The sequence below is a fragment of the Salvelinus alpinus genome, chromosome 29 (assembly GCF_045679555.1).
Source record: "Salvelinus alpinus chromosome 29, SLU_Salpinus.1, whole genome shotgun sequence".
Taxonomy (NCBI): Eukaryota; Metazoa; Chordata; class Actinopteri; order Salmoniformes; family Salmonidae; genus Salvelinus; species Salvelinus alpinus.
This window is the reverse complement of record NC_092114.1, coordinates 10,654,565-10,673,783: the sequence shown is the minus strand read 5'-3', so window position 1 is coordinate 10,673,783 and position 19,219 is coordinate 10,654,565.

Here is a 19,219-nt window from a genome sequence, read left to right as displayed (position 1 = left end):
CATAGATATACATAGATAGATATATAGATATATAGATATACATAGATAGATATATAGATATATAGGTATATCTATAGGTGTCTATCTCTATAGGTATATATATATATATATATACTGTATCTATCTCGATAACGTATTTATCTTTATAAGTATATATCTCTATATGTATCTATGTCCACAGGTACAGTTGAAGTCGGAAGTTTACATGCACTGAGGTTGGAGTCATTAAAACTAGTTTTTCAACCACTCTACAAATATCTTGTTAACAAACTATAGTTTGCCAGGTCGGTTAGGACATCTACTTTGTGCATGACACAAGTAATTTTTCAAACAATTGTTTACAGACAGATTATTTCACTTATAATTAAATGTATCACATTCCAATGGGTCAGAAGTTTACATACACTAAGTTGACTGTGCCTTTAAACAGCTTGGACAATTCCAGAAAATCATATCATGGCTTTAGAAGCTTCTGATAGGCTAATTGACATCATTGGAGTCAATTGAAGGTATACTTGTGGATGTATTTCAAGGCCTACCTTCCAACTCAATGCCTCTTTGTTTGACATCATGGGAAAATCAAAAGAAATCAGCCAAGACCTCAGAAAAAAAATTGTTGACCTCCACATGTCTGGTTCATCTTTTGGAGACATTTCCAAATGCCTGAAGGTAACACGTTCATATGTACAAACAATAGTACGCGAGTATAAACACCATGGGACCACGCAGCCATCATACCACTCAGGAAGGAGACGTGTTTTGTCTCCTGGAGATGAACGTACTTTGGTGCGAAAAGTGCAAATCAATCACAGAACAACAGCAAAGGGCCTTGTGAAGATGCTGGAGGAAACAGGTACAAAAGTATCTATATCCACTGTAAGACGAGTCCAACATCGACATAACCTGAAAGGGCGCTCAGCAAGGAAGAAGCCACTGCTCCAAAACCGCCATAAAAAGAGCAGACTACGGTTTGCAACTGCACATGGGGACAAAGATCATACTTTTTGGAGAAATGTCCTCTGGTCTGATGAAACGAAAATAGAACTGTTTGGCCATAAGGACCATCGTTATGTTAGGAGGAAAAAGGGGGAGGCTTGCAAGCCGAAGAACACCATCCCAACCGTGAATCACGGGGGTGGCAGCATCATGTTGTAGTGGTGCTTTGCTGCAGGAGGGACTTGTGCACTTCACAAAATAGATGGCATCATGAGGGAGGAAAATTATGTGGATATATTGAAGCAACATCTCAAGACATCAGTCAGGAAGTTAATGCTTGGTCGCAAATGGGTCTTCCAAATGGACAATGAACCCAAGCATTCTTCCAAAGTTGTGGCAAAATGGCTTAAGGACAACAAAGTCAAGGTATTGGAGTGACCATCACAAAACCAATCACATCGCCCTGACTTCAATTCCATAGAACATTTGTTGGCAGAACTGAAAAAGTGTGTGCGAGTAAGAAGGCCTACAAACCTGACTCAGTTACACCAGCTCTGTCAGGAGGAATGGGGCAAAATTCACCAAACTTATTGTGGGAAGGTTGTGGAAGGCTACCCAAAACGTTTGACCCAAGTTAAACAATTTAAAGGCAATGCTACCAAATACTAATTGAGTGTATGTAAACTTCTGACCCACTGGGAATGTGATGAAAGAAATAAAAGCTGAAATAAATCATTCTCTCTACTATTATTCTGACATTTCACATTCGTAAAATAAAGTGGTGATCCTAACTGACCTAAAACAGGGCATTTTTTTACTAGGATTAAATGCCAGGATTTGTGAAATCCTGAGTTTAAATTTATTTGGCTGAGGTGTACGCAAACTTCCGACTTCAACTTTTCAACAATATAAACCCTATCGCTGTGCATTCAAATTGCCATACATAAAATGCAATTATGTTCGTTGTCCGTAGTTTATGCCTGTCCATACCAAAACCCCATCTTCACCATCAATCAATAAAAAAATTTATAAAGCCCTTCAAAGTGCTATACAGAAACCCAGCCTAAAACCCCAAACAGCAAGCAACGCAGGTGTAGAAGCACGGTGGCTAGGAAAAACTCCCTAGAAAGTGCAGAACCTAGGAAGAAACCTAGAGAGTAACCAGGCTATGAGGGGTGGCCAGTCCTCTTCTGGCTATGCCGGGTAGAGATTATAACAGAACATGGCCAAGATATTCAAATGTTCATAGATGACCAGCAGGGTCAAATAATAATCACAGTGTTTGTAGAGGGTGCAACAGGTCAGCACCTCAGGAGTAAATGTCAGCTGGCTTTTCATAGCCGATCATTCAGAGTATCTCTACCACTCCTGCTGTCTCTAGAGAGTTGAAAATCGCAGGTCTGGGACAGGTAGCACATCCGGTGAACAGATCAGTGTTCCATAGTCGCAGGCAGAACAGTTGAAACTGGAGCAGCAGCACGACCATGTGATCTGGGGACAGCAAGGAGTCATCAGGCCAGGTAGTCCTGAGGCATGGTCCTAGGGCTCAGGTCCTCCGAGAGAGAGAAAGAAAGAACGAAGAAAAAAAGAGAGAGAAAGCGAGAGAAAGAGAGAGAAAAAGATTAAGAGAATTAGAGAGGGCATACCTAAATTCACACAGGACACCGGATAAGACAGGAGATATAACAGACTGACCCCGCGACACATAAACTATTGCAGCATAAAAACTGGTGTTCACAATGTCGACATCAGCATACCGCTCTCTCACACACTTCCATACACATGGTCTGCGGTTGTGAGGCAAAATTCTCTAAAATCAAGGCAGTTAATGGTAGAGAAATTAACATTCAATTCTCTGGCAAAAACTCTGGTGGACATTCCTTCAGTCACTCAAAACTTGAGACATCTGGTAGCATTGTGTTGTGTGACAAAACTGCACATATCAAAGTAGCCTTTTATTGTATCCAGCACAAGGTGCACCTGCGTAATTGTCATGCTGTTTAATCAGCTATTAGATATGCCATACCTGTCAGGTGGATGTGTTACAAATGTTCTGTGTAGGATTAGCTTTGTCTGGCCTCCCATTGGGTGGCAAACAAACAAGTTCACTTCTGGATTCCAGTTTGACGTGTAAAGCATATTAGAAAAAATAAATGATACATTTTTGGATGATTCATGAAGTAAGCATATGTTCTCAGTCTCTAGGAAGTAAATGTCATGGTAACTTCTCTCCCACTGAGACCGAAAGGACAGCTTCTCAGATCAGAGAGACAACACAACTGTCTCTCTCGCTCTCGCTCTCTCTCTCTCTCTACTTCTCTCTCTCTTTCTCTCTCTCTCTCTCTAGTTCTCTCTCTATCTCTACTTCTCTCTCTCTTTCTCTCTCTCTCTCTACTTCTCTCTCTCTTTCTCTCTCTCTCTCTACTTCTCTCTCTCTTTCTCTCTCTCTCTCTCTAGTTCTCTCTAGATCTCTCTCTCTCTCTGCTTCTCTCTCTCTCTCTACTTCTCTTTCTCTCTCTCTCTCTCTAGTTCTCTCTAGATCTCTCTCTCTCTCTGCTTCTCTCTCTCTCTCTCTTTCTCTCTACTTCTCTCTTTCTCTCTCTCTCTCTCTCTACTTCTCTCTCTCTTTCTCTCTCTCTCTCTCTCTCTCTCTAGTTCTCTCTAGATCTCTCTCTCGCTCTCTGCTTCTCTCTCTCTCTGCTTCTCTCTCTCTCAGTCTCTCTGCTTCACTTTCTGGCTGTAGTTTAAACTCAGTAAACTGTATCGTCTCCCTGTAGACGGTGTGGGTGAGGAAGGATGCTTCTGTCACCTCGTCTCAGTCGGGTAGAGGTACAGCTGAACCCACTTACACACACACACACACACACACACACACATTCACACATAGTGAGAACACATGGTGTCTGCCAGGAGAATGACATTAGATTACTGCAGAGAAAACAAGCTTTAGAGATTTTCTTGGAAAGAGAGAAAGGATTATGTGGCTGGGCAAGTGTCAAATATTAAGAGGAGGAGGAGGAGGAGAAGGAGGAGGAGGAAGAGTACCAATGTGTAACAGTGTCAAATAGGAAGAAGAGATGGAGCATAAGTACCAATGCTCCTGAATCCTAACTTTAACCATAGGGGGAAAAAAGGTAAACTGACCTTGAATCAGTGCCTGAAGATACACTTTCTGTCAAAAACTCAAGTTAGAAGTTGGCCCAGGTCTAGAACTAGATTCCCATGCCCCCAAAACCCTAATTTTAATGATTAAATAAAAAATAAATAAAGTTAAATGCCTTTCTTGAAAGCTCTAAACCTAACAACGCAGTAATTAATATCAAGTTAGAACTAACAATAACATAAGGTAGAACAGAAACACAGCGCTAGCAAACCAGTCCTGTAGCATAATCTTTGATAGATGAGAGCAAATCACGGGTACTTCCTGATTGAACTTCAGCTTGTAAACAGGAAGCAGGAGTTCGGAGTCATTATCTGGTTTGCTGAGTGCGGGACGAGGGAGGCCCTTGTGTGCTTGCTTGTGGGTAGAGTAACAGTAGTCTAGGACTTTATCGTGCCTAGTGGCGATGGAGACGCGTTGATGGAAGTTGGCTATCATGTGTTTTAATGACATAGAATTAAATTAGCCGGCAACAGGAAAAGATCTGGGTGCAAGTTTTCCTGTTTGTTCGTCTCGCCTCGTGCAGTTTTGTTAATTAAGCGGCAGCTTGTTATTTTTCTTGTCCTTTTGAATGTATACAACAATAACAGCTGAAAAGTCCCTCGGGAGGTAGAAGGGTCCTAATTTGACCAGCTGAAAAGTCCCTCGGGAGGTAGAAGGGTCCTAATTTGACCAGCTGAAAAGTCCCTCGGGACGTAGAAGGGTCCTAATTTGACCAGCTGAAAAGTCCCTCGGGACGTAGAAGGGTCCTAATTTGACCAGCTGAAAAGTCCCTCGGGACGTAGAAGGGTCCTAATTTGACCAGCTGAAAAGTCCCTCGGGACGTAGAAGGGTCCTAATTTGACCAGCTGAAAAGTCCCTTGGGACGTAGAAGGGTCCTAATTTGACCAGCTGAAAAGTCCCTCGGGACGTAGAAGGGTCCTAATTTGACCATTGGGTATTCCAAGACGGGTGAGTAATGGGTGGAGACTTCCACTAGAGTCAGTACACCATTTGTTGCTGATAAACAGGCAAACCCCTCCCCCTCTATATTTCCCTGACTCCACTGTCCTATCCATTCAGTAAATGGAGAATCTATCAAGTTGGATAGCCATGGGGGGGGGGGGGGGGGGGTATCTTGTCCGAAAGCCATGTTTCAGATAGCAGAGAATTTTGCAGTAACGAGAGTCCGGTTGGGAGCAAATCCGCAATCGGAGGTCATCCATCTTGTTATGATTTGACCAATAGAATGGAGGGGCGAGGTGGCCGGATCTCCTGCGTCTGTAACGCTGGAGTTTCCTCTTGGATTCTCCGACAATTTGGTCGGAATTACAGAAAGAGCTCAGGGAAGAAAAGTTCGAAGTCTAAGCCAGAATTGAAGTAAGTACCTGTAAATCTGATGTTCAAAAGTTATTGTCGTTTGAAAGAAATGATGGATGTGAGGTAGAACATGAAATGCAGTGAGATGGAGGGTTTAAACCATGAAATGCAGTGAGATGGAGGGTTTAAACCATGAAATGCAGTGAGATGGAGGGTTTAAACCATGAAATGCAGTGAGATGGAGGGTTTAAACCATGAAATGCAGTGAGATGGAGGGTTTAAAACATGAAATGCTGTAAGATGGAGGGTTTAAAACATGAAATGCAGTGAGATGGAGGGTTTAAAACATGGAATGCAGTGAGATGGAGGGTTTAAACCATGAAATGCAGTGAGATGGAGGGATTTAAACCATGAAATGCAGTGAGATGGAGGGATTTAAACCATGAAATTCAGTGAGATGGAGGGATTTAAACCATGAAATGCAGTGAGAATGAGGGTTTAAACCATGAAATGCAGTGAGATGGAGGGATTTAAACCATGAAATGCAGTGAGATGGAGGGTTTAAATGAATATGATGGATGTGAGGTAGAACATGAAATGCAGTGACAATGAGGGTTTAAACCATGAAATGCAGTGAGATGGAGGGTTTAAATGAATATGATGGATGTGAGGTAGAACATGAAATGCAGTGAGATGGAGGGATTTAAAACATGAAATGCAGTAAGATGGAGGGATTTACAACATGAAATGCAGTGAGATGGAGGGTTTAAACCATGAAATGCAGTGAGATGGAGGGTTTAAACCATGAAATGCAGTGAGATGGAGGGATTTAAACCATGAAATGCAGTGAGATGGAGGGATTTAAACCATGAAAATGCAGTGAGATGGAGGGATTTAAACCATGAAAGGCAGTGAGATGGAGGGATTTACAACATGGAATGCAGTGAGATGTAGGGTTTAAAACATGAAAGATTGTGAGATGGAGGGTTTAAAACATGAAATGCAGTGAGATGGAGGGTTTAAAACATGAAATGCAGTGAGATGGAGGGTTTAAAACATGAAATGCAGTGAGATGGAGGGATTTAAAATATGAAATGCAGTGAGATGGAAGGATTTAAAACATGAAATGCAGTGAGATGGAGGGTTTAAACCATGAAATGCAGTGAGATGGAGGGATTTAAACCATGAAATGCAGTGAGATGGAGGGTTTAAATGAATATGATGGATATGAGGTAGAACATGAAATGCAGTGAGATGGAGGGTTTAAAACATGAAATGCAGTAAGATGGAGGGATTAAAACATGAAACACAGTGAGATGGAGGGTTTAAAACATGAAATGCAGTGAGATGGAGGGATTAAAACATGAAACACAGTGAGATGGAGGGTTTAAAACATGAAATGCAGTGAGATGGAGGGTTTAAAACATGAAATGCAGTGAGATGGAGGGATTTAAACCATGAAATGCAGTGAGATGGAGGAATTTAAAATATGAAAGGCAGTGACATGGAGGGATTTAAAACATGAAAGGCAGTGAGATGGAGGGATTTAAAACATGAAATGCAGTGACATGGAGGGATTTAAAACATGAAAGGCAGTGAGATGGAGGGTTTAAAACATGAAATGCAGTGAGATGGAGGGATTTAAAACATGAAATGCAGTGAGATGGAGGGATTTAAAACATGAAAGGCAGTGAGATGGAGGGATTTAAAACATGAAAGGCAGTGAGATGGAGGGTTTAAAACATGAAAGGCAGTGAGATGGAGGGTTTAAAACATGAAAGGCAGTGAGATGGAGGGTTTAAAACATGAAATGCAGTGAGATGGAGGGATTTAAAACATGAAAGGCAGTGAGATGGAGGGATTTACAACATGAAAGGCAGTGAGATGGAGGGTTTAAAACATGAAATGCAGTGAGATGGAGGGTTTAAAACATGACATGCAGTGAGATGGAGGGTTTAAACCATGAAATGCAGTGAGATGGAGGGTTTAAAACATGAAATGCAGCGAGATGAAGGGTTTAAAACATGAAAGGCAGTGAGATGGAGGGTTTAAATGACCTCCTATTGATTTAATGATGTCAGGAGCCCCAGTCCTCAATGTGTCACGTGCACAGTAATGTTGAAGGAGGCCTGTATCTCAAACGGCACCATCTTCCCTATAGGACCCACAGGCCCCTGGTCAAAAGTAGTGCACTACCCAATTTGTTCTGGTCAAAAGTAGTGCACTACCCAATTTGTTCTGTTCAAAAGTAGTGCACTAGCCACAGGGCCCTGCTCTCTAAAGTAGTGCACTACCCATAGGGCCCTGGTCAAAAGTAGTGCACTACCCATAGGGCCCTGGTCAAAAGTAGTGCACTACCCATAGGCCCCTGGTCTAAAGTAGTGCGCTACCCACAGGCCCCTGGTCTAAAGTAGTGCACTACCCATAGGGCTCTGGTCTAAAGTAGTGCACTACCCACAGGGCTCTGGTCTAAAGTAGTGCACTACCCACAGGGCCCTGGTCTAAAGTAGTGCACTACCCACAGGCCCCTGGTCTAAAGTAGTGCACTACCCACAGGCCCCTGGTCTAAAGTAGTCCACTACCCACAGGGCTCTGGTCTAAAGTAGTGCACTACCCATAGGGCTCTGGTCTAAAGTAGTGCACTCCCCACAGGGCTCTGGTCTAAAGTAGTGCACTACCCACAGGCCCCTGGTCTAAAGTAGTCCACTACCCACAGGGCTCTGGTCTAAAGTAGTGCACTACCCATAGGGCTCTGGTCTAAAGTAGTGCACTACCCACAGGGCTCTGGTCTAAAGTAGTGCACTACCCACAGGGCTCTGGTCTAAAGTAGTGCACTACCCACAGGGCTCTGGTCTAAAGTAGTGCACTACCCACAGGGCTCTGGTCTAAAGTAGTGCACTACCCATAGGGCTCTGGTCTAAAGTAGTGCACTACCCACAGGGCTCTGGTCTAAAGTAGTGCACTACCCATAGTGCTCCTGGTCTAAAGTAGTGTACTACCCACAGGGCTCTGGTCTAAAGTAGTGCACTACCCACAGGGCTCTGGTCTAAAGTAGTGCACTACCCACAGGGCTCTGGTCTAAAGTAGTGCACTACCGATAGGGCTCTGGTCTAAAGTAGTGCACTACCCATAGGGCTCTGGTCTAAAGTAGTGCACTACCCACAGGGCTCTGGTCTAAAGTAGTGCACTACCCACAGGGCTCTGGTCTAAAGTAGTGCACTACCCACAGGGCTCTGGTCTAAAGTAGTGCACTACCCACAGGGCTCTGGTCTAAAGTAGTGCACTACCCATAGGGCTCTGGTCTAAAGTAGTGCACTACCCACAGGGCTCTGGTCTAAAGTAGTGCACTACCCATAGTGCTCTGGTCTAAAGTAGTGTACTACCCACAGTGCTCTGGTCTAAAGTAGTGCACTACCCACAGGGCTCTGGTCTAAAGTAGTGCACTACCCACAGGGCTCTGGTCTAAAGTAGTGCACTACCCACAGGGCTCTGGTCTAAAGTAGTGCACTACCGATAGGGCTCTGGTCTAAAGTAGTGCACTACCCATAGGGCTCTGGTCTAAAGTAGTGCACTACCCACAGGGCTCTGGTCTAAAGTAGTGCACTACCCACAGGGCCCTTGTTAAAAGTAGTGCACTACCCATAAGGGCATGGTCAAAAGTAGTGTTAAAAGTAGTGCACTACATAGGGAATAGGGTACCATTTGGGATGTGTTAGATGTGTTGGCAGCTCTTGTGACAAAACTGACAGACATATTCTGCATTTATTCAACAAAGTGTAAATAGATTGGTTCCCCCGCTATTATAAAATGGTAATTGGATAATATTGATTTCGAACGTGCCTGGATTTGTGATTGCTATCGAAGACGTTGCTTATTTAACTGATTTAAATAGATGGCGTCTTTTTGCTATTCTCCCTTTTTCTAGTCCTCCCGGTTTTGACCCTTGCTTGTTTCTGGACTCTGTACCCGCCTGCCTTGACCATGAGCCTGTCTGCCACTCTGCACCTCCTGGACTCTGATCTGGTTTTGACCATGAGCCTGTCTGCCACTCTGCACCTCCTGGACTCTGATCTGGTTTTGACCATGAGCCTGTCTGCCACTCTGCACCTCCTGGACTCTGATCTGGTTTTGACCATGAGCCTGTCTGCCACTCTGCACCTCCTGGACTCTGATCTGGTTTTGACCATGAGCCTGTCTGCCACTCTGCACCTCCTGGACTCTGATCTGGTTTTGACCATGAGCCTGTCTGCCACTCTGCACCTCCTGGACTCTGATCTGGTTTTGACCATGAGCCTGTCTGCCACTCTGCACCTCCTGGACTCTGATCTGGTTTTGACCATGAGCCTGTCTGCCACTCTGCACCTCCTGGACTCTGATCTGGTTTTGACCATGAGCCTGTCTGCCACTCTGCACCTCCTGGACTCTGATCTGGTTTTGACCACGAGCCTGTCTGCCACTCTGCACCTCCTGGACTCTGATCTGGTTTTGACCACGAGCCTGTCTGCCACTCTGCACCTCCTGGACTCTGATCTGGTTTTGACCATGAGCCTGTCTGCCACTCTGCACCTCCTGGACTCTGATCTGGTTTTGACCATGAGCCTGTCTGCCACTCTGCACCTCCTGGACTCTGATCTGGTTTTGACCATGAGCCTGTCTGCCACTCTGCACCTCCTGGACTCTGATCTGGTTTTGACCACGAGCCTGTCTGCCACTCTGCACCTCCTGGACTCTGATCTGGTTTTGACCACGAGCCTGTCTGCCACTCTGCACCTCCTGGACTCTGATCTGGTTTTGACCACGAGCCTGTCTGCCACTCTGCACCTCCTGGACTCTGATCTGGTTTTGACCATGAGCCTGTCTGCCACTCTGCACCTCCTGGACTCTGATCTGGTTTTGACCATGAGCCTGTCTGCCACTCTGCACCTCCTGGACTCTGATCTGGTTTTGACCATGAGCCTGTCTGCCACTCTGCACCTCCTGGACTCTGATCTGGTTTTGACCACGAGCCTGTCTGCCACTCTGCACCTCCTGGACTCTGATCTGGTTTGGACCATGAGCCTGTCTGCCACTCTGCACCTCCTGGACTCTGATCTGGTTTGGACCTTTTAGCCTGTCCACGACCAGTCTCTTACCTACTCCATTTTGGATTATTAAACATCTAAGACTCCAACCATCTGCCTCCTGTGTCTGCATCTGGGTCTCGCTTTGTGTCATGATACAGACACACATCAGAGTAGTGTAGAATTAGTTCAATGAGAGCAGTCTGATCTTGAAGAAGACATTTTTAAACTTTTAAAAAACTAATACATTTGTTGTTGTACAAAATGTCCTCAAAATGATTGGAAGATAATAATAGTCTCTCTTAAAAATGAAAGGTACAGTCACATCATTTAGTTACATGGATTCTCCCCCATGACTTTCTATGTCCATCTATGTGTATTTCTTTACCATAGTTCTCTAAGGAGTTCTGACCCTATTGGCCTTCTGTAGCCACGTTTAAACATGGTGCTAACATTGGTCCTTTGTCCTGATTTTGTCTACATTCTGAACTACGTTAGGTCATACCTCGTTATTACGGTATGATTCGTACTCATACTACCATAGGGCTCTGGTCTAAAGTAGTGCACTATATAAGGGATAGGGTACCATAGGGTTCTGGTCAAAAGTAGCTCACTATGTAGGGAATAGGGTACCATAGGGCTCTGGTCAAAAGTAGTGCACTATATAGGGGATAAGGATCCATGTGGGATTCAGATGGGCTATGTTAAGTCATCATCATTAAGTGCTTTGTACTTATACTCAAAATCATGTTATTAAATCGTTATGGTTCTTTTGAGCCATGTTGCCTGTAGCCAATCATCTTGTGTCTCAGTGTCTCCTGACCGCTCCTGTCTCAGCCTCCAGTATTTATGCTGCAGTAGTTTATGTGTCGGGGGGCTAGGGTCAGTTGGTTACCTGGAGTACTTCTCCTGTCTTATCCAGTGTCCTGTGTGAATTTAAGTATGCTCTCTCTAATTCTCTCGTTCTCTCTTTCTCTCTGAGAACCTGAGCCCTAGGACCATACGTCAGGACTACCGGGCATGATGACACCTTGCTGTCCCCAGTCCGCCTGGCCTTGCTGCTATTCCAGTTTCAACTGTTCTGCCTGCGGTTACGGAACCCCTACCTGTCCCAGACCTGCTGTTTTCAACTCTTAATGATCGGCTATGAAAAGCCAACTGAGATTTATTCCTGATTATTATTTGACCATGCTTGTCATTTATGAACATTTTGAAAATCTTGGCTCTCTCTAATTTTCTCCTTCTCTCTTTCTTTCTCTCGGAGGACCTGAGCCCTAGGACCATACGTCGGGACTACCGGCCGTGGTGACTCCTTGCTGTCCCCAGTCCGCCTGGCCTTGCTGCTATTCCAGTTTCAACTGTTCTGCCTGCGGTTATGGAACCCCTACCTGTCCCAGACCTGCTGTTTTCAACTCTTAATGATCGGCTATGAAAAGCCAACTGAGATTTATTCCTGATTATTATTTGACCATGCTTGTCATTTATGAACATTTTGAAAATCTTGGCTCTCTCTAATTTTCTCCTTCTCTCTTTCTTTCTCTCGGAGGACCTGGGCCCTAGGACCATGCGTCGGGACTGCCGCCCGTGGTGACTCCTTGCTGTCCCCAGTCCGCCTGGCCTTGCTGCTATTCCAGTTTCAGCTGTTCTGCCTGCGGTTATGGAACCGCCACCTGTCCCAGACCTGTTGTTTTTCAACTCTTGATGATCGGCTATGAAAAGCCAACTGAAAATTATTCATGATTATTATTTGACCATGCTTGTCACTTATGAACATTTTTGAACATCTTGGCATAGTTCTGTTATAATCTCCACCCGGCACAGCCAGAAGAGGACTGGCCACCCCTCATAGCCTGGTTCCTCTCTAGGTTTCTTCCTAGGTTTTGGCCTTTCTAGGGAGTTTTTCCTAGCCACCGTGCTTCTACACCTGCATTACTAGCTGTTTGGGGTTTTAGGCTGGGTGTCTGTACAGCACTTCGAGATATAAGCTGATGTACGAAGGGCTATATAAAATAAATTGATTGATTGATTGATTGTAGAAGAGGGCAAGATAGATCTCAGATTAGCCAATCATCTTGTTGAAGAGGGCAAGATAGATCTCAGATTAGCCAATCATCTTGTAGAAGAGGGCAAGATAGATCTCAGATTAGCCAATCATCTTGTAGAAGAGGGCAAGATGTATCTCAGAGTAGCCAATCATCTTGTAGAAGAGGGCAAGATAGATCTCAGAGTAGCCAATCATCTTGTAGAAGAGGGCAAGATAGATCTCAGAGTAGCCAATCATCTTGTAGAAGAGGGCAAGATGTATCTCAGATTAGCCAATCATCTTGTAGAAGAGTGCAAGATGTATCTCAGGGTAGCCAATCATCTTGTAGAAGAGGGCAAGACGTATCTCAGAGTAGCCAATCATCTTGTAGAAGAGGGCAAGATAGATCTCAGATTAGCCAATCATCTTGTAGAAGAGGGCAAGATGTATCTCAGAGTAGCCAATCATCTTGTAGAAGAGGGCAAGATAGATCTCAGAGTAGCCAATCATCTTGTAGAACAGGGCAAGATAGATCTCAGATTAGCCAATCATCTTGTAGAAGAGGGCAAGATGTATCTCAGAGTAGCCAATCATCTTGTAGAAGAGGGCAAGATAGATCTCATTAGCCAATCATCTTGTAGAAGAGGGCAAGATGTATCTCAGAGTAGCCAATCATCTTGTAGAAGAGGGCAAGATAGATCTCAGATTAGCCAATTATCTTGTAGAAGAGGGAAAGATGGATATTTGAGGTTGCAGACACATGCCCCAGCTAGCACATTAGGATCCGTAGAAGTTGTGGGAACGTATGTGTTTTGGTTTCACAAGCCATATGTTTCCTGACCGTCCAAGCACAGATAGGATGCATGCAAACACATTTTCTTTAACTCAAACACATTTCTTTTTTATTTTGACACGAGACCAGTGAGATTGAAACCTATAATGTTCTGTGTTCCCTATTCATGGTATTAGACCACTGCACCACCAGGATAGAGCTAACATACCATGTTTCTTTATGCATAAAAAGCTGTTCATTTTAGTCTATTCAAACATTACCCCATTTCAAAGGAGACAAGCACTCATTAACCCTTGTGTGGTGGTCAGGTCTGTGGGACCCATTGGCTTTGGCTCATTGGCTTTGGCTCATTTTCTGTGAAAAATACTGTGCACCCCATACACATTTATATTGCATATGTGGTGTTCTGGTCCACTGGACCCGAGGGTAATAAAAGTGTAGAAAAGTGTGTGTGTAGGTGAAAACAAGTACAAATTAAACAAAAAGGCTTGCTGTGTGCCTTCACTCTGTCTTGCTCCTCCCTGGGCCTGCTGTTTTGACTTAGCACCATGAACCTGTCTGTCTGCCTGTCTGTCTGCCTGTCTGCCGCTTTTCTCGCACTCTTTACCCTTTGTAGTGTGTGGAACTACACAATGTCTTGTGGGAACCTGGACAATGTTTATATCCACTTCGATAACCAGGACACCAGACCAGCTTGGCGGCAGAGAGGCAAGCTAGCTGCAATCCGGTCAGTTTGGGACAAGTGAGTGGACCGCCTTCCCCTGTTTTACAACCCTAGTTCCAACATTACTGTTGATGAGCAGCTTATGCAAGACAAAGGAGCTGATCGTGATCTACAGGAAAAGGCGGGCCGAACAGGACCCGATTAACATCGAAGGGGCTGTGGTAGAGCGGGTGAAGAGTTTCAAGTTCCTTGGTGTCAACATCACGAACGAACTATCATGGTCCAAACACACCAAGACAGTCATGAAGAGGGCACGACAAAACATTTTCCCCCTCAGGAGACAAAATATTTGCCATGAGTCTTCAGATCCTCAAACGGTTCTACAGCTGCACCATTGAGAGCATCCTGACCGGTGTGGCAACTGCTCGGGATCTGACCGTAAGGCGCTACAGAGGGTAGTGCGTACAGCCCAGTACATCACTAGGGCCAAGCTTCCTGCCATCCAGGACCTATATAATAGGTGGTGTCAGAGGAAAGCCCATAAAATTGTCAGAGACTCCAGTCACCCAAGTTATAGACTGTTTTCTCTGCTACCGCACAGCAAGCGGTACCGGAGCACCAAGTCTAGGACCAAAAGGCTCCTCAACAGCTTCTACCCCCAAGCCATAAGACTGCTGAACAATTAATAAAATCGCCACCGGACTATTTATATTGACCCCCCCTCCCTTTTGTACACTGCTGCTACTCGCTGTTTATTATCTATGCATAGTCACTTCACCCCCACCTACATGTACAAATGACCTCAACTAACTGGTACCCCCACACACTGATTGGTACCGGTACCCCCTGTATAAAGCATCGTTATGTTACTTTTTATTATTATTTTTGTCTTTAGTCTATTTGGTCAATATTTATTTATTATTTACTCTTGTTGAACTGCATTGTTGGATACGCTGCATAGGGAGAATCTGTGGCCAGGAACATGAAAAAACTGAAATCATAATGGATGATTTACACAGACTGTAGGTGTGTTGGGTCGTTGTCCTGTTGAAAAACAAATGATAGTCCCACACACCGCAAACCAGATGGGATGGTGTATCGCTGCTTAATGCTGTGTTAGCCATGTTGGTTAAAGTGTGCCTTTGAATTCTAAATCAATCCCTGACCGTGTCACCAGCAAAAGCACCATCACACCTCCTCCTCCATGCTTCACGTGGGAACCACACATGCAGAGATCATCTGTTCGCGGTGGTTGGAACCAAAAAATCTCAAATTTGGACTCATCAGACCAAAGGACAGATTTCCAACGGTCTAATGTCCATTTCTCGTGTTTCTTGGCCTGTATGTGTGTATGTGTGAGACGTTAGTCAAATTCCTGAATTATGTGTTTTCATAATTGTAGATTGCAGCCGACAGCAACAAGGAGAAGCGCTGCGATGTGAGTGGACCAAAGACGGACAAGAAGACACGGTACACATGCTTCAAGTGCAAGAAATACATTTGCCACACACACACAGTACAACTCTATCCCTCACGTGGTGTGTAGACCAGCCTTGTTTTCAATGAGGCTCATTTATCATATCCTTAAAAATACTGTATGTAAAATCTGTCCTTCCAATTTGTTCAGTTCAAAGCAATAAACATGAATAGTGATGAAAACCTTGTTCATTTATATTTGTTCAAGATAAACATGATTTATTCCACTCGTGTCTTTCTTATAATTAATTTTTATTTACAAAAATCACATTTATAAAAAATATAAAAACGAATAGCGTTCTTAACATTCTCGGAAGTATTTGAGAATATTCCCAACGACAATTGAGGAACATTTCTAGAATGTTACCAAATTAAATGTTACCATGTTTGAACTTTTACGAAACGTTCTGTTAAAAGTAATAAAACACAAAGAACATGTTTTGTTTTTTATGTTACGTTCCTTAAATGTGCTGAGAATGTTCCAAAGCCAAGCAACGACCCTGCACCATTCCCAGAACGTCGTGGGAAGATTGTATCCAAAAGAACCGTAGGACAAACACGCTCTCACCAAGCTCTAAGAAACAAATGGTTCTCAGAACGTTATGCACCAGCTGGGCATTTATCGGCACAACCCTCCAAAAGCAAATTGGGACGTTTTCTATAATTGCAGGAAAACAGAGATATGTACCCTTAGGTATGGTTGCAAAGCTACCTATCGGTTATTTATCAAAGTTAACGGAATCTTAACAGAAAATGTATGGCAATCTATTGTAACTGTGGTATTTTATACTTAAATAACTTCTAAAAAAGTATACATATAGCATTATATATAGTATTAATGTATTAAATCTGTTTCCGTATTGGCCATGGTGTCACGCCCTGACCATAGAGAGCCTTTTTGTTCTCTATGTTGGTTAGGTCGGAGCGTGACTAGGGTGGGTAATCCAGGTTGTTTAATTTCTATTTGGGCCTGGTGTGGTTCCCAATCAGAGGCAGCTGGTTATCGTTGTCTCTGATTGGGGATCATATTTAGGCAGCCATTTCCCCACTGTGTTTTGTGGGATCTTGTTAATGTGTAGTTGCCGGTGAGCACTCCATAGCTTCACGTGTCGTTTGCTCTTTATTGTTTTGTGTGTTTATTGCTTGTAGCTAAACATGGGGTTTAGTTACAAGCTGCTCTCTGTATTGGATTTAGTTACACGCTGCTCTCTATATGGGGTTTAGTTACAAGCTGCTCTCTCTATGGTGTTTAGTTACAAGCTGCTCTCTGTATGGGGTTTAGTTACAAGCTGCTCTCTATATGGGGTTTAGTTACAAGCTGCTCTCTACATGGGGTTTAGCTACAAGCTGCTCTCTACATGGGGTTTAGTTACAAGCTGCTCTCTCTATGGGGTTTAGTTACAAGCTGCTCTCTGTATGGGGTTTAGCTACAAGCTGCTCTCTATATGGGGTTTAGTTACAAGCTGCTCTCTGTATGGGGTTTAGTTACAAGCTGCTCTCTACATGGGGTTTAGCTACAAGCTGCTCTCTACATGGGGTTTAGTTACAAGCTGCTCTCTCTATGGGGTTTAGTTACAAGCTGCTCTCTGTATGGGGTTTAGCTACAAGCTGCTCTCTACATGGGGTTTTGTTACAAGCTGCTCTCTATATGGGGTTTAGTTACAAGCTGCTCTCTATGGGGTTTAGTTACAAGCTGCTCTCTATATGGGGTTTAGCTACAAGCTGCTCTCTACATGGGGTTTAGCTACAAGCTGCTCTCTACATGGGGTTTAGCTACAAGCTGCTCTCTATATGTGGTTTAGCTACAAGCTGCTCTCTCTCTGGGGTTTAGTTACAAGCTGCTCTCTATATGGGGTTTAGCTACAAGCTGCTCTCTCTCTGGGGTTTAGCTACAAGCTGCTCTCTCTATGGGGTTTAGTTACAAGCTGCTCTCTGTATGGGGTTTAGCTACAAGCTGCTCTCTGTATGGGGTTTAGCTACAAGCTGCTCTCTATATGGGGTTTAGTTACAAGCTGCTCTCTGTATGGGGTTTAGTTACAAGCTGCTCTCTATATGGGGTTTAGTTACAAGCTGCTCTCTATGGGGTTTAGTTACAAGCTGCTCTCTATATGGGGTTTAGTTACAAGCTGCTCTCTATATGGGGTTTAGTTACAAGCTGCTCTCTATATGGGGTTTAGTTACAAGCTGCTCTCTATATGGGGTTTAGTTACAAGCTGCTCTCTGTATGGGGTTTAGCTACAAGCTGCTCTCTATATGGGGTTTAGTTACAAGCTGCTCTCTGTATGGGGTTTAGTTACAAGCTGCTCTCTATATGGGGTTTAGTTACAAGCTGCTCTCTATGGGGTTTAGTTACAAGCTGCTCTCTATATGGGGTTTAAATAATACTCTCATGTAACAGGCTCTTATAAATATGGATGACGTCTCTCGAGGTCATAAACACAATTTCAGATTTTTTTATTTAATTCTGTTCTGTGCATGTCTGTAGCTCAGTCGATGTGTGGGCCATGGCTCTATTCTGTCTGTTTATTTTATTGATTTATTTTCATCATAACGAAGCGTTGTCTCAGTGTACTAGCCGTGTTGGTTGCTGTCACCGCGTTCCTTTTTTAAAAACATTATATTCATAGATTTTTTATTTTATTTATTTTTTACAATAATCCACATATAAAAGGGAAACAGAAACACAACCAACGTATTCCTACCGCTGTAGCTAAACCCCATATAGAGAGCAGCTTGTAGCTAAACCCCATACAGAGAGCAGCTTGTAACTAAACCCCATACAGAGAGCAGCTTGTAGCTAAACCCCATATAGAGAGCAGCTTGTAACTAAACCCCATATAGAGAGCAGCTTGTAACTAAAGCCCATATAGAGAGCAGCTTGTTGCTAAACCCCATATAGAGAGCAGCTTGTAGCTAAACCCCATATAGAGAGCAGCTTGTAACTAAACCCCACAGAGAGCAGCGTGTAGCTAAACCCCATATAGAGAGCAGCTTGTAACTAAACCCCATACAGAGAGCAGCTTGTAACTAAACCCCATACAGAGAGCAGCTTGTAGCTAAACCCCATGTAGAGAGCAGCTTGTAACTAAACCCCATAGAGAGAGCAGCTTGTAACTAAACCTCACAGAGAGCAGCTTGTAACTAAACCCAGTTACAAGCTGCTCTCTATGGGGTTTAGTTACAAGCTGCTCTCTATATGGGGTTTAGTTACAAGCTGCTCTCTATATGGGGTTTAGTTACAAGCTGCTCTCTATATGGGGTTTAGTTACAAGCTGCTCTCTACATGGGGTTTAGTTACAAGCTGCTCTCTGCATGGGGTTTAGTTACAAGCTGCTCTCTACATGGGGTTTAGTTACAAGCTGCTCTCTATATGGGGTTTAGCTACAAGCTGCTCTCTCTCTGGGGTTTAGCTACAAGCTGCTCTCTATATGGGGTTTAGTTACAAGCTGCTCTCTGTATGGGGTTTAGCTACAAGCTGCTCTCTGTATGGGGTTTAGCTACAAGCTGCTCTCTATATGGGGTTTAGTTACAAGCTGCTCTCTATATGGGGTTTAGTTACAAGCTGCTCTCTATATTGGGGTTTAGTTACAAGCTGCTCTCTGTATGGGGTTTAGTTACAAGCTGCTCTCTGTATGGGGTTTAGTTACAAGCTGCTCTCTGTATGGGGTTTAGCTACAAGCTGCTCTCTATATGGGGTTTAGTTACAAGCTGCTCTCTATATTGGGGTTTAGTTACAAGCTGCTCTCTGTATGGGGTTTAGTTACAAGCTGCTCTCTGTATGGGGTTTAGTTACAAGCTGCTCTCTGTA